General features: G+C 39.5%; 2 pseudogenes; both read right to left on the reverse strand.

Moving 5' to 3' along the window:
* Positions 1–536: 536 nt before the first annotated feature.
* The window catches only part of LOC131223155 (phospholipase D alpha 1-like), a 32,412-nt pseudogene continuing 8,560 nt past the window's right edge, over positions 537–24,388 (reverse strand).
* LOC131223156 (phospholipase D alpha 1-like) lies at positions 952–3,991 on the reverse strand (annotated as a pseudogene).

The raw sequence follows: 24,388 nt of genomic DNA on the forward strand, positions 1-24,388 counted from the left end.
CCAGGTGACTGCCATTGCCAAAGAACATAAGCTTCATCAATTCCCCCGCAAGGTGCACATGCCAAGCATGTGGCAACAGTGACCGTTAATCTGGTGAGGTACGGTGTGGATGGGCCATGGGCCAAAAATTACAGCTATCGAACAACTCTGACCATCCAGCTCTGTGTTTTAATGTTTCAACCGTTCCCTTTGCAGGTCACTTTCCAATGACTATGACAATCTATACCGCTCATCTTATTTTTGTGACATGGCCTATCGACATGATGGCCCACCTAAACAACTGTTTCAAACACCACGTGTTCACCTTGGTATTTAAAGGTGGAGATGAAATCAGGTGAAAATGGAAGAAGAATCACAGCCTGGGCACATTGGGTGTTCCAATCAGCTCCAGTGTCCCAACCAGTTTATCTGGTGAGGCCCACTGTTAGATGGGCCGTATCCCACAATTCTCCCTGGTGTCAACTAACTTAACTGTCTTATGTTTGCTCTGTAAATGGACAGTTCTAAGCCATTGCCCCACCCTCAACAATCAACAATCCAACAACTCTATGATTACTACTTTCAGATAGGAAGCCTTTGCAATGTAATCCATAAAAATAGGGACCCACCAGATTAACAATTCTGATCATGGACGAGTCACCCTATAGTTACGGTTGGAACAGAAAAAAAAAAAAAAAAACCAAACAAACAAACCACAGTATGCAAAACTAGCATGTCCTTTGAGCTGTGCCATTTCCACCTAATGAGCAGGATAAAGGAAGCAGAATGCTACGACAATCAACCAACAGTCCACATTCAACATACAAGTGTGGCCCAGCTGATGATCAGACCAGATTGATTTTTGGGCCAGCTCACATATGCAATCAAGTACTTAGGCAGGTACACTTCTCTCGTTTAGCCAAAACTCGAGAACAGCAACAATGTAGCATTTCGGATGCAGCCAACATCATCGATGAAGCGGACTGGTTTTTTCTTTCTTGGGTGGAAGAGAAGGCAGGCTCGTCAGTTCGTCTAAAAACACCTGCACTATGATTAACAAACATTTCCAGTAATCTCTACAATCACAATCACTGCTGATAGAAAGAAAAGAAAAGGAGAGAGGTACTGAGAATGACAAGAAGAAGAAACTACTCACTGGTCATTCTTATGTGGTGAGGATTGGAGGCAGGTACTCGGCTTTGGTGCCGAAAACGCGAGCCTTGGTATCAGGGAAGAACTCTGTCCCCGGCAGCTCTGTGATGTCTCCTGAACTAGTGACCCCAACTGGGTAGCTGAGTAGGTGATCTGGGAGGTCATTATCAAGCGTCTCACTTGTATAGAAATCCCAGTACTTCTCTGCGATGTTGTTCACCTTCTGAATGCACTCCATGCTCTGAGGCAGGAGGAAAGTGTCGTCGAGCATGCCGAGGTGTTCGCGCCACAATGCCATCCAGAACCCATGGATCTGTCCACAGGCGGGCTCCCTGGCCGCCAGATGGTATGGCTGGTATGCTCCCATGGCTATCTCAGAGTCCCTCGTGCCATCCATCGACCTCTGATTGATGTTCGCGGACCCAATGATTATGTATTCATCATCAACTGCAACCAACAAATACAGAAGTCAAGATACAACCATTTGTAATCAAAGACACAGGCAGCAGTGTCTAAGAATTCCAATCTGGCCGAGTTGAAATGATTGGGAAATGGTGCCAATCTAAAGCAGTAATTTGATTGCTTTTCAAACAGGAAAACAACGACTGTGTAATCTAAAACCATAGCTTGAGTTTTTTAAACTAAAAACACTAGATCAAGTTACGGAGTTCGGAGTTGACTCAGATTCAGGGCCATGAAGTTCCTGTTTAGTTCAGAGTTCAATCTAGTCCAACGAAATGGAAACCCGATTTTCGAAAAGAAAAAAAAAAGAAAAAAGAAAAGATGAGAAATGTGCAACATCCAATCTGTCCATCATAGGGCCCCACTATTTAGATGCCTCTACACAAAAATCAGGCCGTTTCAGTTATGAAACAAACAGATGGCTAAAACAAGTCCTTTCAGATGTCCATTTGTTTCATACAATGTAACCACTTGATGAATGGACCAGACTGACTTTTACGCTAGAGAATCTAGATGGAAGGGCCAACAGGTAGATGGCTTGGATGTTCACTACAAGCACCAGCATAGAATGTGTGCTGCCGCATGGATGGGCTGAGCTACACAAAGCAAGCAGGATTAGCAAACCTCCACTAGACATTATCAGGAGCAACTCAGTACATTTTGAGCAGAATGTGGTTTACTTAGAATCTGTTCATATATTACCATATAAATCAATTTGCAAAAGTTGGTCTTAACCCAGAAATCAATCTTTCAATTTTCAGGTTCATTTCAAGAAAATCAATGACAGATCCACTCATTTTATGGATGCCAAAGTCTGGACCTGATACTAGAGCTTGGCCAGATTGAGTCGACTCGGCTAAGTTCTCAGTCGATGGCATTTTTGGAAATTGATAATAATCAAGAGGGATTTCAAATATTGTTGGACTAGAATCAATTCCAATCTATCATTGAAAAATCAGGCCCATATCAAAAGTAAAAGTTATTGTGTAGTGAAGTGAGAAAATATAGTGTGGTTGAATTTTCATCTCCAACAACGGTAATGTATTCCCAAATGAAAGGCAATCCAAATAGTAAAAGTTATTATCTTCCATGAGATTCGAAGAGAAAATTGTCAATTTGTAGTCATGCTAAACTACCCCAGGAATTCAGCCATGTCGAGTTGATTTGGATATGCTCCGAGTACCAAGTTCAAATGCAACTTAAAGAAAAACAAGGTGAAAACAGCTAACACTGTATATAAAATCAGCAGGTTTTTCATTGACTCAAATAAAATATGAAATCATAACTCATCAGACTCGAGTCATGATATATTATTAAAGTTCAGTGGCAGGGAAATTGCGTACCTATCAACATCTTGGCATAAACATATATCATGAATCACCTGGCCTGCTGAGCTCTACTATAATCAGAATTTGCCTCTGGTTCCTCCTGCGGAGTACTCCCCCTCCTTAACCTCTCGGTTCGCAAGGCAAAAAAATGTCAAATAATCCTTGGGGTTTTCCTCAAGCCCCTTCGCAAGTTGGGCCTCAGCAATATCAGTATACATCATCTCCATTGTCCTTCTCTGCCAATCTAATATCGCTTGCACAGAAGCAGACTCTGGCAACCCCTCAGGCCACATTGGAATCACAACATAGACAGTAAAGCGCTGTCCAGCTTCAATTTTACTGACATTCTTTAGTGATAGCTCCTTGGGAATGAGATGCAATGCACCAATATCTTCAACCTTGATGCTGTCTGCTTTCCACCCAAAGGATCTGCCAAGGAAATACTGGTTTTCAATGTAGATGAAATCTTTCGCTTAGCGGATGGCATGTATATAAGCATCTTGAATGCTCCGGTCAATGATGTTATCCTTTCCGCTAACAAGCCCAGATCTAGCTGCATCCCCTGGTGTCTCACGGAAGCCAAAAGCAGCTCCTCTGTCAATAGAACGGAATAACTGCACATTCCATGTTTCTCTGTCTTCAGGGAACGTGACGGGAGACGGGGGTATGATGGTATCAGCAAGATCTCTGAGCTGAAGAAGCAGATCCTTCCCTCCTTGCTTCCTCCATCTCTGCTCAAAATTGAACAAGACGTCCCAAGCAATGGGTCCTTCGAGCCGGCAATGAATGTCATCATCAGTGAAATTGGCTTGATGGAAATCATCATGGTGGGCTGTGTCCAAGGTCCTGAAAAGAGAATGAAACTGTGTATCATATCTCCCATCTCAGGGATCAATACCCCCGACGTAACTCACAATCCTCCTCTGCTGTGACCCTTTGTTAGGCATCTCACTGTCTACCACTGCAATCTTTTGATGATGAGTGAACATGGTAGAGATCTGCAGGTCCTGAATTATGCTTCCTCCATCATCAGGATTTCATGGGCAGAGAAACAGTGAACTTCCATCCCTTCAAAGTATTTTGCAGTTTCTTCATCATGGGTGGCCATCAACCCATCCTTCTTTAGTAAAGGCACAGAGGTTCTGTCATCCCAAGCGTCACATCTCCTCCCAGCTTCTGCCTCCGAGAGTCCCTTATCAAGGTGATCTCAGTGTACACAGACCAACCTGTGATGTAAATCAAGTGTTTCGCATTTGTAATCGCATCAAAAACATCTTCCCAGCATCTGTCAGGGTCATAATACTTTCCATCAGCAAGAGGAATTTTTGGTATGAAGTTGTCAGAGACATGGGCATCTTGGTACAGAGAGACTTTGCATCCCTGCCTCTGAGGGAAGAATGTGTAAGGGACGCCAGGGAATTTCGGACTTCTGATCCCCCATGCCCAGTTGCGGTCACGTGAAATATCAAAATATTGTAGTTTCACATGGATCTGAGCACCTCCACCTATAGGCTCACGGTCTTCATTCAAAATCTCCAGCCATCGATGGATTTCCTCACCATTTAAGAGTTACGGGAATGTAAGCTCTTCGAATCAGTGTTGCTCCAATCGGATTATCATCTTTGATGGTGAAGATAAAATCAGCGGCCAAATAGGCACAATAGATGTGAAAAGATTCGTACCAACGAGGGTTAGAAGGGTCATTTTCAATGATTTGGGTTCGGCCAACTCTAGCTTTTTCTAGATCAACAGTCGCATACACTTTGGCAGTCCCTTTGCCAATGCCAACAGTCTCCTCAATGTTTTGCATGATCTATAAAAAGGATTTACACATGTAAACTAAATGTGAAAGAAAAGAAAAAATAACAAAGAAAGAAGACTAATTAAGAAGCAATGAAGTTGATGTTGTAATCGAAGATAAAAAGATCTTCGGGCGGGAGAATTACATACTCGCAATCCATGAAAATCCTTTCGTGGAACTTCTCTTTTGTTTGTTTGGGTCTCCAAAATTTGCGGTGAGTAAACAAAATCAAGAAACCAAGTAAAGCAGATACAACAAAGATTATTTTTTCTAAAGAACCGTAGAATCATGTACGGAAGGTGTTTGCTTGTAGTAAATAAAATGAAGTTCAGGAAAAATAATAATAATAATAAGGAAGAAAAAACAAAAGAAAACAGTGACCAGCATGACAGGGTTAAAAAGAAAGAAATACTTGCCAACTACAATCATCAAATGCAAATAAATGCAAATTTTATATTAAGTATTAGCTGCTAGAAAAAAAAGGATAAGAAAAAAGAAACAAAATCAAAAGGTTTCACGGCAACGAATTCTCTTTGAAAATAGATGTTACAACATTTTTTTTTTTTTTTTCATGGCAATGAATTCTATTTGAAAATATATGTCACATCATTTCTTAAATGTTGGACAAAAGTGTTTTTTTTTTTTTAAAAGGTGATTGGACAGAAGTTCGGTTTCAAAGAACTGAATTTTAGAAAATTCGCGCAAGATCTAAAAGCATTTGAAATGGGAAAACTGCATGCATTTTCCATTTTATACACGTTAACTTCTCTTGTTAAGAACAACATATAAATAAATGAGGATATATGAAAATTCCATAATAAATTAGAAAACAAAAGATCAGTGATGATGATGATGATGATGATGAAAATATTAATGATATATTCCAAACATTATATATGCAGAGACTTAAGCTTTGCACCACAACACTTGTTGAAAACAAAAGTTTCAAAGAGAACTGAATTTCAGAAAATTTGCACAATATCTAAATGCATTTGAAAAGGGAAATTTGAAATTATCTTCCATTTTTATGTAAATTGAGGTCTCTTGATAAGAACAACAAACAAACAAATGAGGATATAAATGAAAATTCCCTAAGAAATTAGGGAAAAAAATCAACCACGTATTCCGACAATTCCAGACATTATATATGAAGACTCCAGACATTATATATGAAGACCTTAGCTTTGTGTCGATCTTCAAAACTTTTCCTTTTTGTTGCATTGAGATAGAGTTCTATTTAGGGAAGACCAAAAGGAAAATCTAGTCAACATTGTCACAGCCTTCTACTAGTTACTTGGGTCTGCTGAAAACAAAAATCAAATACATGCTAAAATTCTTATATATTTGTATACGATTAAAAGTTCTCATCACTGTTTTTGGCCTGTGGCATTTTACAGTATGGAAAAAGCATAAATTAAGTACTCTACTGGATGCTTTGAACTAAAATAAAGAAGGCAGCATGGTGATAAACTATCAATTGGTAAGTAGTGCAGCTTTTCTCCATGTCCTCTACAATTTGTACTGGTATCAAATAAAAGGCAGAACACACATCACCATTAAAAAAAAAAAAGCCTTTACTCATTTATTATAATTTACAGTGTTTACCTTTTGCATAAAAAAATTTTCAAATTAAGAAATTTGAAGCAAGAATTTTGCTTAATGAAATGCCTCCATACATCCTCTGTAATTATTTTAGTGTACCTGGAACTATAGGTTTTGCAAGAACTGTGCTAGTATACCTCATGTAGGTACCTATCCGTGACCTCCCCTAGGTACTGAACACTAACTGAGTCCTACATGGGAGGAACTTTCATGAGATCGACCCTGTCCATCAAGCACACTGCCTCATTTTCACCCTGGAACCCAAAAATCATGATGATGGAAAACTCAGGCAGGCACCATAGGAAACAGTTGGGATGCGACGTCCATCATTAGTTGTATGTAGGACCCCTTGTGATTTTTATTTTTATTTTTAACATTGGCACCCTGTGATGTTTATATGCCATCCAATCCATTCATCTGAGGTGCCTCATCAAGAGAAAGTATTACCCAAAAATCCCAGTATTGGAAAACTCAGGTTGGCCATGCCACAAGAATTTGGTGGTTTCTGCATAATTTCAAATGGGGTGATTGCTGAATCAGTTGATTTTTGGGATCAATGCTAAACAATGGGTAGTCTACCTAAGTGATGGGATGGATTTTATGCTTGTTAAATCGTTTGACCTTGTTAGAGAAAGTTACCCCCATTAGCTACCTGTGTGAGTTAGGAAAGAGTTCTCTGTTTTGCAACTTTATAAGCATAGAAAAACAAAGCTAATTTGAGAAACTTAAGAAACAAAACATGCTTACTGAAATCTTGATAAAATTATTTTGTAACAGTGGCCTTGATCCTAGAAGTTTCACATGGTGTCATGAAATGGTATTACAGTTTGTGATGTTCTTAATAGACCCAAACCTTTAATTTTTAAAAAATCATAAGCATCACGAAATTATTCAAAATATAAAACTTAGAATGAAGGTTCTTGCCAATGTAACCTCTAGAAAATTATTACATAAGTTTAAAGATCATATAAATATTTTTTTTAAAAAAATGGTCTCTTATATTTTATAATGGTTTCAGAAATCTTAGAAAATTTTTTTTGCAAGTCTTCAGATTGTGTTATTCAAAGTTTAGAACCTCGGACGCAGCTCAGGATTTCCAATTCATCTCAAACGAGTCAATGAAAAACTAGATGAGAAAGAAAATTGAGATGTTAATCATAGAACAAGATATTTAGAAAATGAAATAAAAATGTCAGATTTTGGACTCTGAAGTCAGGTTGCAACCAAAATGGACTCAAAACTAATGCTAGTAAAAATAGCTATTAGTCTCAAAAGCTTCCACTTGACAATACAAAATAAGAACGTGAACATATATGTGTAAATTTTCAGGCTGTGTGTACATGCCAGTCAATACCAGAGAAATGAGAAAAGAGAAAAAAATACAGAAGGGCCATGTACACAGGCAAGTCAGCATTCAGTCTCAACTGTCCCTGATTCCATGGACAGTGGATGTGAATCCCAACACACGTTCCAATGAGCTTCAAAATGTATACTAAAAAGCTCAGTCAGCAGGAATGCCAACATGCATACCAGTTACATTACTAGGACAGTGCAAGAATGACTGAACCAATTTCTTTTCTTCTTTTCTTTTTTTGTTTTTTTTGTTCTTTTTTTTTTTGTTCTTTTTTTTTTTTGTTTTATTTCTCAGCACCATTTCAAAATGGGATTTTTTTTCCAGTTCCCATTCCCATTTTGAAATGTGTGATAGAATTCCCACCCACTGAACATGGATGTGGGTGACTGGTGTACTCCGACTTCTTGATGTTCAATTTCTACCCCAAAGTGGAGCTCTACAGTATTTCCTTTTCTTTTTTCCTTCATCTTCTTCTTCTTCTTCTTCTTCTTCTTCTTCTTTCTGGAAGATATTGACTGGCAAGACACACAGAAATTGACAGGCATTTACAGGTTGCTCGGAAACAGCACATGCGGCGTCCTTACCAAGAGTTCTTCCGACAATCAACCTAAGCTAAGCTAGACACACAAAGATACCGATCCCTCTGTATGCGCATAGCTCGAAACTAAACTGTCGCTCTTATATTTATTACGAGAATTTTCATATTCTAAAATCTTGGGAACTCTTTTAATTTAAGCCAGTTCAAGAAGAGTGAAACAAAGTGTCTGGGAGAACAGTTTCAGTCTGTGCTGGTGAATGGAAGCCCACCCTAGCAAGCAGAAAAGAAGCAGCTCTTCCCACAGGGGAGTAAATTTCTACCATCACATTATTGACCGGTAAGGATAGATGATCAGTTTCAGGATTCGCGTCATAAGATCGACCTTCCCTCTCATCTCAGGGTGAGGTAAGGAATTCAATCAAATGTTTGTTGTTCAATATCTTGGCTGTTCAAGACACTATTTATTATTATGGGAAATCAGTGCATCAAGATGCCAATCTGATATCTTATTTCAGTTTTGCTTGATCAAAACATTATTTCTAAACTACAAACAATTCCTTCAAGAGGCAAAACCAACAGTGGTTTTGTAGAAGATTTAGTAAGAAAATTTTCACCATCTCAATTCCAAGCAACCAAGATCTCATGAAATTGACAAATTCAAGCACGCAAAAAAGTTATAAAGGAACAAATATCATGAAATATAGATACAATCAAAGGAAAGATACTACTAAAGATCCATCTTTCACTCTATAGCCATCGAACCAAGAGACGCGATCTTCCAATTGTGGATCCCTTACTGCTAGGTCAGATTGGATAAAATTGTCATCAGTGCCCAAAACTCTACATTTTAAAATTGGCGTTATACATTTTCCTTTGATGAATATCGGCATTACACAAATTCAACCAAAAATGGGCATCACCATTATGAAATGATAACGGGTATTATACTAGTGAAAAAATTAAAATCAAATGAAAAAACATTGAAAACTTCCCGAAAAACATCACACACCCATTATATTTGTCACTATATTACACTTACTAAAAACTAGTTGAGAGTAATTTTCAAGAAGAAAAAAAAAAAGGGTGAAGAACAAAGGGTAACACTTTCAGGTTATTCCTGTTGTAACGTCATTACCGGTGTCAAGACACTGCTGCAATTCATGGAAAATAGACTGTCCATTGCCCCTTCTCACAAAAATCAATTAACCTCACCAACATAAGTACTAGTGAGTGAAAATTCAACACATCTAAAACTAAAAATTCAAAATCTCTAAATTCTTTCAAAATTCTACTTATTCATCTAATTTCCAGAAAAGAAAATCACGATAACCTATCAAAGAACAGAATTTTGTCCACTCAAGCTTTGCGCAAAGTCCTTGGTTCTCAGTTCTAACAACCAAGTTCACTGGTTTAGTAATCCAGACCATCGGTCAGTTGCATCCCACCGTGGATTGACCATGCCCCAAAATTTTCCTAGAATTGGAAATATTAGCCGCCAATCATGGGTCTCTTCTTAGTTGGATATGGATCTCTACATCTCCTTTTTAACCATCCATTTGTAGGCTAGACAAATCAAAAGGCTAGGATAAACAGACCAACGATCTAGATCATTGAACTATGATCCCCACCTGTTAAACCAGAAAACTCGTGGATAAAAGCCTTGGATCGAGGATCATATCTGTATTTTAATAAAACCTTGCAACACATTTCACATGTGTAACCATCCAGAAGAACTTCGTTGCACTACTGCATTACAAGACTTTTAAAAAAGGAGCGTCTATTGAATCTCAGAAACTAACGACGGATTTGGTCCGTCGGTATAGTTGTGCAACTCAGAATGTTACGACGGCTTTGGGCTGTCGCTGTTTGTCGCATCGCACAGCAATAACCACGGTTATGATTCGTCCCAATTTACTGACGGATTTGCGACAGCTACTAACCGTCCCAAAAATATCACCATGGCTACTGACCGGAGGCTCTCCAACCCAGAAAATAACGACAGCTTTGTTCTGTCGGTGAAGTTTCTCAGTACGACGGCTTAATACGTCCGTCGCTTTTCTGCAACTCAGAAAATGACGACGGCTTTGATTTGTCGGTAAATTTCTGCAGCTCATGACATAACGACGGCTTACGTCCGTCGGTAAATTTCGGATAACGACGGCTTTAGTCCCTCGATAAAAGGATGGATTTAGGCCGTTGCTGTTTGTACGTCCCGACAAACAATGACTGGGATCTGTCACAAATGTATGACGGATTGGTTCGTGGTTATTTTAGATGCACCAGATTCTTTTGTGGATTTCCACTCGTCAACGCTTGATTGGGTAAAGATTCACAAACAAAAATGAATGGATTGCATTTTGCTCAAGGACTTCCTCATAGAGAGACTTCCAAAGGATTTCAGAAAAAGTACACTTTAAAAACTAGACATCCTTATGGTTAATTGGAAAATAAAAATAATTTTGTGCACGGTCCACCTGTCTTCATGTAAACATGAGTTTATTCAATTTTAGTTAATAATTATGTATTAAAGATCTTAATTTTTAATATATACATTGTGTATTAGAGATCTCCATAATTTGAATTAATTAAAATGAGATGCACTCAATTGTAAGAGCCGACCAAACAAGGCTTTCTTCATTGAGACGATACAATCCGTTTTGTTCCTTTCACTTTCGAAACTGCATTGCAGGCTGTTCCCTTTCCTTGGCCTATTGCACACTTGGCTCACTTCGCATCCATCCCGGCCATCCAAATCATGCTCCCATTGTCGATGAGCATGTATAAACTCCAAATGACCGCTCAAATTGACACACGCCATTAACAGTAGAACCCATGGTTTAGAACTGTCCAAATTGACACGTATGTATGCCTCTGTGGGTGAATTATTTGTCAGTCGTATCACTGTAGTATCACAGATGTACGAGAAATTTACCACTGTACGACCCATTAATGGCCCATTTACACGTTGAAGCCCACCTCATTTTACCTTACCAGAATAAGCCCCTGCTGTACGGACGACTTGCCAAAGGTCGAAAATGCCCCTGCTTTTTCCTTAAGCGGATCGGCTGGTGATCGAAGACGAGCGCTGACGCGGTTCAAAAGAAATCAAAGTTACATGGCCCCACGGTTATGTATTTGTTATATCCACAACGTTCATCCATATTTCGAGATCATTTCGGAGCATTATATATGGCCCCACAGTTATGTATTTGTTATATCCACATCGTTCATCCATATTTCGAGATCATTTGGCAGCATTATATGTATATATATAAGATCAACCGGACCACACCACAAAGAGCAGCAGAAAATTGATTTTCACCGTTGAAACTTTTGTAGGGCCCAACATAACATTTATTTTCCATCCAATCTATTCATAAGGTAACAAAGACATGGATGAAGAGGAAAAGAAATTTCATAATGATCCAAAACTTCCGTGACCCCTAAAAGGGTTTCAACGGTAGACGTTCGAAGCAGAATAATAAAGTCATTTACTACAGTTAGACCTATGGTTACGGATTATAACCGAGATACCCTAATTCGTAGCCATAGAAGCCTATCCGGGGTGGGCTCGCCGAACTAGCGGCCCCCGTGCCAGTTGTTGGCCTGTCCGGTGGGGCTACACCCATCTGGCGGCCCCTATGGCTACGGATTAAAACTATAGCCATAAATGGACTACGGTGACAACAATTTGTGAATTTTTTTTAATTTTTTTATTTATTTTTTTTTACATGGAGAACTTTATTCTACCTATAATTTTCACTAATAGATATTTATATAAATATGTATATATAAGCATATAAAAAAAATTTCTCTCTTTTTTCATTTCTTTCTTTATTCATTTAATAAGAATATCTTCTAAACTAAAATTAGTTACTTGATGTACCCTATATGATTTTGAGGTAGGAGAAGCTACTTTAACCAACCAACCTGGTTTTTTTCCAAGATTCCATCAGGTCAATGGTCGAAAATCCATTTCATTCACTTAGCGGTCAATTTCATTCATTTCATTTACTTTGTGATCAATTCCATACATTTCACGGTCAATTCCCTTTACTTCACGGTCATTTTTATGCATTTCACGATCTTTTCCCTACACTTCACGGTCATTTCCATGCATTTCACGGTCAATCCCGACGATTCCGTTTTGATTCACGGTCATTTCCATGCATTTCACGTTCAATTCCCTTCACTTCACGGTCATTTCCACGCATTTCACAGTCAATTCGCTTCACTTCACGATCATTTCCATGCATTTCACGTTCATTCCCGGCGATTCCGTGTTAATTCACGGTCATTTCCAGGCATTTCATGGCCAATTCCCTTCACTTCACGATCATTTCCATGCATTTCAAGGTCAATTCGCTTCACTTCATGATCATTTTCAGCACTTCACGGTCATTCCCGACAATTCCGTGTTGATTCACTGTGATTTCCACGCATTTCACGGTCAATTCCCATCACTTCACAGTCATTTCCACGCATTTCACGGTCAATTCGCTTCAATTCACGGTCATTTCCATGCATTTCATGGTCATTCCCGGCGATTCCATGTTGATTCACGGTCATTTCCAGGCATTTCATGGTCAATTCCCTTCACTTCACGATCATTTTCATGCATTTCACGGCCATTTCCCTTCACTTCACGGTCATTTCCATGCATTTCACGGTCAATCCCGGCGATTCCGTTTTGATTCACGATCATTTCCATGCATTTCACGGTCAATTCCCTTCACATCACGGTCATTTCCACGCATTTCACGATCAATTTGCTTCACTTCACGGTCATTTCCATGCATTTCATAGTCATTCTCGGCGATTCTGTTTACATTCACAATCATTTCCATGCATTTCACGGTCAATTCCCTTCACTTCACGGTCATTTCCACGCATTTCACGGTCAATTTGCTCCACTTCATGGTCATTTCCATGCATTTCACGGTCATTCCCGCCGATTTCGCGTTGATTCACGATCATTTCCATGCATGTCATGGTCAATTCCCTTGACGGTCATTTCCACACATTTCACGGTCATTCCTAGCGCGGAAATGACCATGAATCAACATGGAATCACCAGGAATGACTGTGAAATGCGTGGAAATGACCGTGAAGTGAAGGGAATTGACCATGAAATGCGTGGAAATGACCGTGAAATGCATGGAAATGACCGTGAAGTGAAGGGAATTGACCGTGAAATGCGTGGAAATGACCGTGAATCAACACAAAATCGCTGGGAATGACCGTGAAATGCATGGAAATGACCGTGAATCAACACGGAATCGCCGGGAATGACCGTGAAATGCATGGAAATGACCGTGAAGTGAAGCGAATTGACAGTGAAATGCGTGGAAATGACCGTGAAGTGAAGGGAATTGACCATGAAATGCATGTAAATGACCGTGAATCAACACGAAATCTCCGGGAATGACCGTGAAATGCATGGAAATGACCGTGAAGCGAATTGAACGTGAAATGAGCGGAAATGACTGTGAAGTGAAGGGAATTGACCGTGAAATGCATGGAAATAACCATGAATCAACACGAAATCGTCGAGAATGACCGTGAAATGCATGGAAATGACCGTGAAGTGAAGTGAATTGACCGTGAAATGCGTGGAAATGACCGTGAAGTGAAGGGAATTGACCATGAAATGCGTGGAAATGACCGTGAATCAACACAGAATCGCAGGGAATGACTGTGAAATGCATGGAAATGGCCGTGAAGTGAAGCGAATTGACTGTGAAATGCGAGAAAATGACCGTGAAGTGAAGGGAATTGACCATGAAATGCTTGGAAATTACCATGAATCAACACGGAATCGCGGGAATGACTATGAAATGCATGGAAATGACCGTGAAGTGAAGCGAATTGACCGTGAAATACGTGGAAATGGCCATGAAGTGAAGGGAATTGACCGTGAAATGCATGGAAATGACCGTGAATCAACACGGAATCGCCAAGAATGACCGTAAAATGCATGGAAATGACCGTGAAGTGAAGCGAATTGACCGTGAAATGCGTGGAAATGACCATGAAGTGAAGGGAATTGATTGTGAAATGCATGGAAATGACCGTGAATCAACACGGAATCGTCGGGAATGACCGTGAAATGCATGAAAATGATCGTAAAGTGAAGTAAATTGACCGTGAAATGTGAGGAAATGACCGTGAAGTGAAGGGAATTGACCGTGAAATGCATGGAAATGATCGTGAATCAAAACAGAATCGTCGGGCATGACCGTGAAATGCATGGAAATGACCGTGAAGTGAGGCAAATTGACCGTGAAATGCATGGAAATGACCGTGAAGTGAAGGGAATTGACCGTGAAATGCATGGAAATGACTGTGAATCAACACGGAATCGCTGAAAATGACCGTGAAATGCATGGAAATGACCGTGAAGTGAAGCAAATTAAACGTGAAATGCATGGAAATGACCGTGAATCTAAACGAAATCGCCGGAATTGATCATGAAATGCATGAAAATGACCGTGAAGTGAAGCGAATTGACCGTGAAATGCATGAAAATGACCGTGAAGTGAAGGGAATTGACCGTGAAGTGCATCGAAATGACCGTGAATCAAAACAGAATCGTCGGAAATGACCGTGAAATGCATGGAAATGACCGTAAAGTGAAGTGAAATGATCGTGAAGTGCATGGAAATGACCATGAAGTGAAGCGAACTGACCGTGAAATGCATAGAAATGACCGTGAAGTGCATCAAAATGACCGTGAATCTAAACAAAATGCATGAAAATGACCATGAAATGCATGAAAATGACCGTGAAGTGAAGCGAATTGACCACAAAATGCATGGAAATGACCGTGAAGTGAAGGGAATTGACTGTGAAGTGCATTGAAATGACTGTGAATCTAAACGGAATTACTGAAAATGACCGTGAAATGCATGGAAACAACCGTGATGTGAAGCAAAATGACCGTGAAATGCATGAAAATGGCCGTGAAGTGCATGGAAATGACCGTGAATCTAAACGGAATTGCTAGAAATGACTGTGAAATGCATGAAAATGGCCATGAAGTGAAGCGAATTGACCGTGAAATGCGTGGAAATGATTGACTTCACGGTCATATCCCTTCACTTCACGGTCATTTCCATGCATTTCACGGTCAATTCGCTTGACTTCATGGTCATTTCCATGCATTTCACGGTCAATTCGCTTAACTTCACGGTCATTTTCATGCATTTCTCGGTCATTTCCACGCATTCCATTTAAATTCATGGTCATTTCCATGCGATTCACAGTCAATTCCTTTCACTTCACGGCCATTTCCATGCATTTCACGATCAATTCGCTTGACTTCACGGTCATTTCCATGCATTTCACGGTCATTTCCATGCACTTCACGGTCAACTCCCTTCACTTCACGGCCATTTCCATGCACTTCACAGTCAATTCGCTTCACATCACGGTCATTTCCATGCATTTCACGGTCATTTCCAGCAATTCCGTTTAGATTCACGGTCATTTCGATGCACTTCACAGTCATTTCCACGCATTTCGCGGTCAATTCGCTTCACTTCGCGGTCATTTCCATGCATTTCACGGTCAAATCTGGCGATTTCGTTTAGATTCACGGTCATTTTCATGCATTTCATGGTCAATTCTGGCGATTCCGTTTAGATTCACAATCATTTCCATGCACTTCATGGTCAATTCCCTTCACTTCACAGTCATTTCCATGCATTTCACGGTCAATTCGCTTCACTTCACGGTCATTTTCATGCATTTCACTATCATTTCTGGCAATTTCGTTTGGATTCACGGTCATTTCCATGCACTTAACGGTCAATTTCATTCACTTCACGGTCATTTCCATGCATTTCACGGTCAAATCGCTTCACTTCACAGTCATTTCCATGCATTTTACAGTCAATTCCGACGATTCCGCTTACATTCACGGTCATTTCCATGCACTTCACGGTCAATTCCCTTCACTTCACGGCCATTTTCACACATTTCACGGTCAATTCGTGTCACTTCACGGTCATTTCCATGCATTTCACGATCAATTCTGGCGATTCCGTTTAGATTCATGGTCATTTCCATGCACGTCACGGTCAACTCCCTTCACTTGACGGCCATTTCCACGCATTTCACGTTCAATGCGCTTCACTTCACGGTCATTCCCAGCGATTCCGTTTAGATTCACGGTCATTTCGATGCACTTTACGGTCATTCCTTCAGGAGTTCAGGTAACTCTTCACGGTCATTCCCATGCATGGAAATGACTCTGAAGTGAAGCGAATTAACCATGAAATCCATGGAAATGACCGTGAAGTGAAGGGAATTGACCGTGAAGTGAAGTGAATTGACCATGAAATGCATGGAAATGATCGTGAAGTGCATGGAAATGACCGTGAATCCAAATGAAATTGCCGAAAATGACCGTGAAATGCATGGAAATGACCGTGAAGTGAAGCGAATTGACCGTGAAATGCATGGAAATGACCGTGAAGTGAAGGGAATTGACCGTGAAGTGCATGAAAATGACTGTGAATCTAAACAGAATCGCTGGAATTGAACATGAAATGCATGGAAATGACCGTGAATCAAAACGGAATCGCCGAAAATGACCGTGAAGTGAAGCGAATTGACCATGAAATGCATGGAAATGACCATAAAGTTAAGGGAATTGACCGTGAAATGCATTGAAATGACCATGAAGTGAAGCGAATTGACCACGAAATGCGTAGAAATGACCATGAAGTGAAGGGAATTGGCTGTGAAATGCATGGAAATGACTGTGAAGTGAAGCGAATTGACCATGAAATGTGTGGAAATGACCGTGAAGTGAAGGGAATTGGTTGTGAAATGCATGGAATTGACTGTGAAGTGAAGGGGAATCGTCGGGATTGACCGTGAAATGCATGGAATTGATCGCAAAGTAAATGAAATGAATGAAATTGACCACGAACTGATTAAAATTGACCGCGAAGTGAATGAAATGAATTTTCGACCATCGACCTAATCGAATCTTGGAAAATAACCAGGTTGGTTGGCTAAAGTAGCTTCTCCTACCCCAAAATCATATAGGGTACATCAAATAACTAATTTTGGTTTAGAAGACATTCTTGTTAAATGAATAAAGAAAGAAATGAAAATGAGAGAGGAAAAAAGTTTTATACGCTTATACATACATATTTATATAAATATGTGTTGGAGAAAATTGTAGGTAGAATAAAGTTCTCCATGTGAAATAAAATTTAAAAAAAAATTATAAAAGCAGTCCATTTATGACTACGGTTATAATCCGTAGCCATAGGGGCCGCCAGGTGGGCATGGCCCCGCCGGACAAGCCAGCAACTGGCGGGAGGCACTAGTTCGGGGAGCCCACCCCGGACAGGCCTCTATGGCTACGGTTTATGCCATCTATAGCTACGGTTATAATCCGTAGCTATAGGTCTATCCGTATCAGACAACATTACCATTCACAGAAGTTTTGGATCATTATGAAATTTGTTTGTCCTCTTCATCCGTGTCTCTGTGACATTATTAATAGATTGGATGGAAAAGAAATGTTATGTTGGGCCTTACAAAAGTTTCAACGGTGAAAATCAATTTTCTGCTGCTCTTTGTGGTGTGGTCCAGTTGATCTTTGGATATATATATATATATATATATATATATATATATATATATATATATATATTGACAATGCTCCGAAATGATCTCGAAATATGGATGAACGTTGTGGATATAATAAATACATAACTGTGGGGCCCACGTAACGTTGATCTCTTTTGAACCGTTCGTACAACTCGGAGTTCGAGGAGCGTCAGCGCTCGTCTTCGAGCACCAGCCGATCCGCTTGAAGGAAAAAGCAGGGGCATTTTCGACCTTTGGGAAGGCGTCCGTACAGCTGGGGCTTATTCTGGTAAGGTAAAATGAGGTGGGCTTCAACGTGTAAATGGGCCATAAATGGGTCGTACAGTGGTAAATTTCTCGAGATGTAATGTATCATTGTTATTCAATAAGAGGAATGACCGCATACGACTGTAGCAGAGGCTTATTATGCTACACAAATCCAAGCCGTGCATAAGGTGAGAACCATCATGTAAATCACCTGGTGTGAAAATCAGACTGATCCACTCATCAGGTAGGCCACACCTTTACATTGATTCAGATCATCAACCATCCATTTATTGAGATTGTGTGGCCCACCTGATTAGTGGATGGACTGACTTCTCGACTAGTTGATCTTCATGATAGGGCCCACCTTTTCATGGCTTCGATGTTCTACAGATGTGGCACATTGGCGTGAAAATGGTGCAGCATGGTGATCTGTGTATGCTATGGTTGTATGTGATCTTAGCACCGAAAATGTCGAAGTTTCGTCCGGAGTGCCGTCCACATGGCATCTCTTTGCTGACATAGCTTTGGAATCTTCCAGAAGACTAGAAAGTGGGAAAAAAAACAAATTGAGAAACAAGAAGGAGAGGTTTACTACAGCAGCAGTCAGTCCTTGTCCATTGTTGTAGTATCGTTGTACTATAGCCATAGAATCTGGATTAGTTGAAGTGATCGAGACCGTTTGTACGATGGAAATTGCGTTAGATGGTATCATTGTAGCAAAATATTCAGATTGGATGATTCTAACCTTTCAATCAATGGGCCAAAAAACAACGGCTAATGAAACGCTCCATTTTAAAGCAAAAGAATAAATGATCAAAGCGAAATGTTTCTAAGATTGTGTTTTGGGCTTCCACATGCAAGAGAGGGCTATCATATAAACGGTTTGGATCTTGTTTTTTGGCCTTTCTCACCCAAGAGAGGGATATCCTAGAAAACTTCACAATGCTCGGCCGAAAGATTGTACACGACCCTTGGGGTTTTGATTTTGTACAAGTAGGACCCATGGATCGATGATCTAAACCGATTAATTGAACAATTCAAATCCTAACCGATTGAGTTAACATTGACATGAATGAATGATGAGGTAAATATAGGACATTGGTGATGATGGACTTTCTTATCTTTTTTTCAAAGTCATTTAACTTTTATTAAATGTCCTGAGATTTATAAGGTTGATATTAGGTAATTTATGGTATGAAAATGATTATTATTTACTTTTTCTCAATTACTCCTCTAATGATATTGTCTTTTCTATTTTAAATATTTTTTTGTTAATTTTACTTGGCATTTAAGCTTTTTAGTTTTTTGTTAGATATTAGTAAGTATCCAATTTCTCAACCATCCAATTTTTATGGACAAATCTGTATTCGACTTATAAGTAAATTCTTGCATCTTTGATTAGGGGGCGTTTGTTTTTAATTTAATTTGGAAAATATATGCAAATAAGTAACAATTATTTACCTAACTAATTCCAGCAAGATTTTCAATGTTGATGTTGATGGATACTTATATGAGAAGATGTTCATTTCTAAAATCGAGAAAAGATTAAAATAAAACTACGGGCCCACCTTGATTTTTGTGGTTTATCCATGCTGTCTATGTTTGAAATGGACCACAACATAGAAAAGTACGTATGCATTGAAAACTCTTTCAGGGCCATAGAAATTTTGGATGAAGTTAAATTTTGTGTTTTAATTTTATCTACATCTATGTGATCTCATGAGTGGGGTGGATGACAAATAAACACAAATGCCGGGACTAATAAGGATTCAGTTTTCAACGATGGATGTTATTTCTACCACTATTTTATGTGGTGTAGCCCACTTTAACTTTATATATCTCTACCTCATGTTTGGGTTCATACCTTAAAATGATCTGCTAAAATTGGACTGTGTGGATTAGAAGCACACATTGTATTGGAACCCACTAATTACGTACCCTCGCATTATTTCCATGCACAATTCACCCAAGATGCAAGAGAAATTTTGAGAGGGTTTGGTTAGGGTCTGATCCTCCCATTCCAAAGGTGGCTGGTTTTAGCTCCTTGATTGCAGTTTAAATGATAATTGAACGGTTCTTGTTCTTATATTGTACGCTACCTTGGTCATGACAGGAAACATTTGTGGATAAGTGATTGTATGAAGATGAATATTCAAGGATAGATATTCGAATCAAAGATTCAAAGTTCAAGATAATCAAATGATGCATGATTATAACAATATAACTTCTATATAGTGGTAATGAGAATATGAATGGTTAAGATCAATCTAATGATGCAATATGGGGGTGAAGGTACTGTACTATTGCAAGGTGCATCATACCATAGCAAAACCCTTAAAGGGCATTCTTTAGAAATGTCCAAGCCCCATTACCCGCCTTTTGCAGGTGAAATCTGGGCTGTCAATCAAACAATAATTACATTTTTCAATTTGCTTAATACCTCTAGTATCTTTTGAAATGTCCTGTACCCTTTGAATATCTAAAGGTCTCCCTCTAAGGAAACTAATTTGGGGAGCAAAAATATCCAGAGGACTATAAGTTACACTGCTCTTAGTTGCATCCGTTACATTGGACAATACAATCAATAGATGTGAACTATTGATGCAAAAACATTCCAAATGCTATGATGCAAAAATCACATTGATCAGATGATCCAATCTAACCTTGGTTTGGCCTTATTTTGTAGTCATCCATTTTCAAGCCATAGATGGATGATTAAAATTGCCTAAAAAGAAGTCATTCTTTTACATCATAAGCATTTCATGATGGGTCTTAACATATAAATAGATGAAATTGATTGGTGGACCTAATTTTTGTGTGAATGATCGATCATCCATTCAAAGGCTGCAGTACTTTAAATTGTTTTTTGTCATATCAGCTTGATGTTTGCATGATAACTCATGGAATGGCACTTGACCTAGTGAACAGTGTGGACCAATGAATTAGATTCTCTAAGTGTACTCGATGCAACTAGGAGCACCATAACTTGCAGTACTCTTAGAGCTAGGGCTGTTAATGTATACCTGATGGACTCAAACTGTTTTTAACATGTTTAGGTTCTATTTATTGGACTTGTTAAGAAATTGAATTAGGTTTGGGTCTCACCTCTGCACCTGCTTAAAAAATTAATTGGGTTTGAAGTTAGGTCCATGTGATGGACTTGGTAAAAGTCCGCTGAGTCAGTCTACTTGGTAACGCAGCAAGCAACGGCTTTGAAGCCAGCTTCAAAATTATTGAGCATGCTAGTACGCAATGACTTTTCACCGTTCTTATACTGTCCCTAAGGGAAGAATGAGTGATTTGTTCCCCTGCAGATCATGGCCTCACCGCTCCGTCCCCAATGGCCAGCGAGGATTCGGTATAGCAGCTCACGTTCATTTGCACAAAACATTCCTGTTGGACTGGACACGTGTTAGCTATAGGAAGTATTGTTCTGAAAGTGACTTCGGTTCGCCAGTTCAGGCTCAACTCCTTGCCTTACATTAGTGAACCTACAAGTTGGGCTGAGGCTCCGCGCACACTCCTTTTTTTCTGTGGGACACAACTTTGAAAGATAGAATTATGATCAAGTTATCTAATCTAAGATCCTGAAAGATGATTTTACTTAGAAAATGAAGGATCTGAAAAGCCATATGACTTTGCGCTATGGTTAGCTCAGCGCCAATCAAGAATCTCCGAAGAATTTCAAGAATTCTTGTTATATATTCGCTCCAAACTTCAATCCTCTTTTCTAGGTTCATCGATGTTGAATCAATCGATCACACTTCAAACATATGCCCGATCATACTTCTAACATATGCCTGCAATACGAACCAAGGTAGCCAAGTCATATGATGTGGCTCAACATTTGAAGAGGATTCCAGCCCAAATCTCAACATTCAATCTATTACAAATATCACCGCTTTGTAGAGATGCATTTTCTAAAGTCTTGCAAAATACCCATGTCTCATCAAGCACCCTCCTAATGACCTGCAAGCGATCATAGGGGCCGAAGAGGGGCATGCTCGAAAGCCACAACCGAAATGGTTTTTCATTCCGATAGGAGGGCAAAAAAAAAAAAAATGGTATATGTGCTCATAGCTACGGCCAGCCTGCATTGGTACTACATCAGCCCAGCGGCTGAAGGCTCATTTGATAACTAATGACCTCACGGCTCTTCCCACGGTGGAGTCACCGTGGACTTTAATTATTATTATGGTAAATCAGTGTATCAAGATGTCAATCCGATATCTTATTTCGGTTCGACACATCCACTTACACGACGCACCTTTGGCTTTAGTCTCGGTAGATGTATTATTTTATATTTTCTCAAAAGTACATTCATTCATTTCTTTCTTTCCTGCAGTCTTGACCATGACAACTGAAATGACGAAGCCTCACATCCGAACTCAAACTCTAAACATAGCGAGAATTGCTACGCTTCGCTTCACTCTCCCACTGGTAGATCAAAGCAGGCAATAGCCCTCCCCTAAAGGGCTTTTATACCATTCTAAATTCTAAAAAATATAGTCACTTATTCGGTATCAATGCGGGAACTGCGATAAAAACTCTTCTAAGAGGATTCCATCCACCCACTTTATCAAACAAAGTTTGTAGCTGAATGATAGATATTGCTCACTGCCTAATCAGCAATCATTTATTTTGTTTGTATCGTCGCCAGTCACATGTATAGCTCTAGTTGGTTTCAGTAGTAAAATTATACATATTATATATTAATTATGCAACTAGAGTGTAAAAAACTTACTAATTTTAGCAATTTTTAAATTAAATATATCTTATTCATTTTAGGGTTTTATTATATGCTGGCTTTTTAGGAGTTGCGTCTAATCATGTCTGGAATCACCCTGCATTATTAAATTATAAGTTTTTATTTTTAATAAACTTTACCGTTTTGGGTAAATTTTAGTTTAGTCATATTAAAAATCTTATTTAGGCTTTGCATTTTATTATTTAAAGCATTCTAATTTCTTTTTAAAGAGGACATCAATAAAATATTTTGAATTTTCCTTCGTTTCTTATGAATTCAAGAGAGTCATTACCCTTTGTGCGATAACGCAGTGTATCAAGATGTCAATCTAATATCAAGATGTTCTTCCTCCATTCATCTTACACCCTTACCCTGCGTTATCGCACAAAGTGAATTTAGAGAGTTCCCTCAAGTCTAGCTGTCCAGAGTGCCAGATCGGGCTGATTTTAGGGATCCATGGCGAACTTGGGACAACCACCTGATGGACAGGAAGGATGTGATCCCTACCGGACTGGGACCCTTTCGTCAAAGTAGGCCACCCGATACATTTTTCATAGATCAAGAATGTATCGTTTGGCAGCTTCACTACGAGCACTATGTAGGTGACTGCCATTGTTAGAGACCATAAGTACCATCAATTCCCCCACAAGGTGCAGCACGTGCCAAGCATGTGGCAACAGGGACCGTTAATCTGGTGAGGCCTACTGTTAGATGGGCTGTATCCCAAAATTCTCCTTGGCGTCAACTATCTTAACTGTCTTATGTATGCTCTGTAAATAGACAGTTCTAAGCCATTGCCCCACGCTCAACAGTCAACAATCCAACAACTCAATGACTACTATTTTCAGATAGGAAGCCTTTGGAATGTAATCCATAAAAATAAGGGCCCACCAGATTAACAGTTCTGATCATGGAATGAAATCGGCCACGCTGTATGAAAAAAGAAACGGACCGCTACAACAATCAACCAACAGTCCACATTCAACATACAAGTGTGGCCCAGCTGATGATCAGACCATCTTGAGTTTTAGGCCAGCTCACACATGCAATCAAGTCTACTTAGGCAGGTAGATTTCTCTTATTTATCAGTAAACTCGATAACAGCAACAATGTAGCATTTCAGATGCAGCCAACATCATCGATGGAGCGGAATGGTTTTTTCTTTCTTGGTTGGAAGAGAAGGCAGACTCGTCAGTTAGCCTAAAAACACCTGCACTACTAATCTAAAAAGCAGACAATGTATATAAACATCAGGCAGTCAGTGATGTAGAGCCGATCGTGGACAGTTTCATGGCCAAGACGGATCAGAAAAGGCCCGGTCGACGACAGAAGTGATCCGGACCGTCGGACCTTAGATCGGGCGTATCTCACAATCCGGAATGAGTTATTGGGCGTAAAATATATGATTTTGGGGTAGAACGAGCTACTTTAGCCAACCAACTCAGCATCAACCGGGTTGCCCACATGCAGAATTTGCGAGATTCCATCATATCGGCGGTCGAATTCCATATTTAATTCCATTTTTACTATAAATAGTAAGTTTTAGTTC

Source organism: Magnolia sinica, chromosome 13 (assembly GCF_029962835.1).
Source record: "Magnolia sinica isolate HGM2019 chromosome 13, MsV1, whole genome shotgun sequence".
Lineage (NCBI taxonomy): Eukaryota > Viridiplantae > Streptophyta > Magnoliopsida > Magnoliales > Magnoliaceae > Magnolia > Magnolia sinica.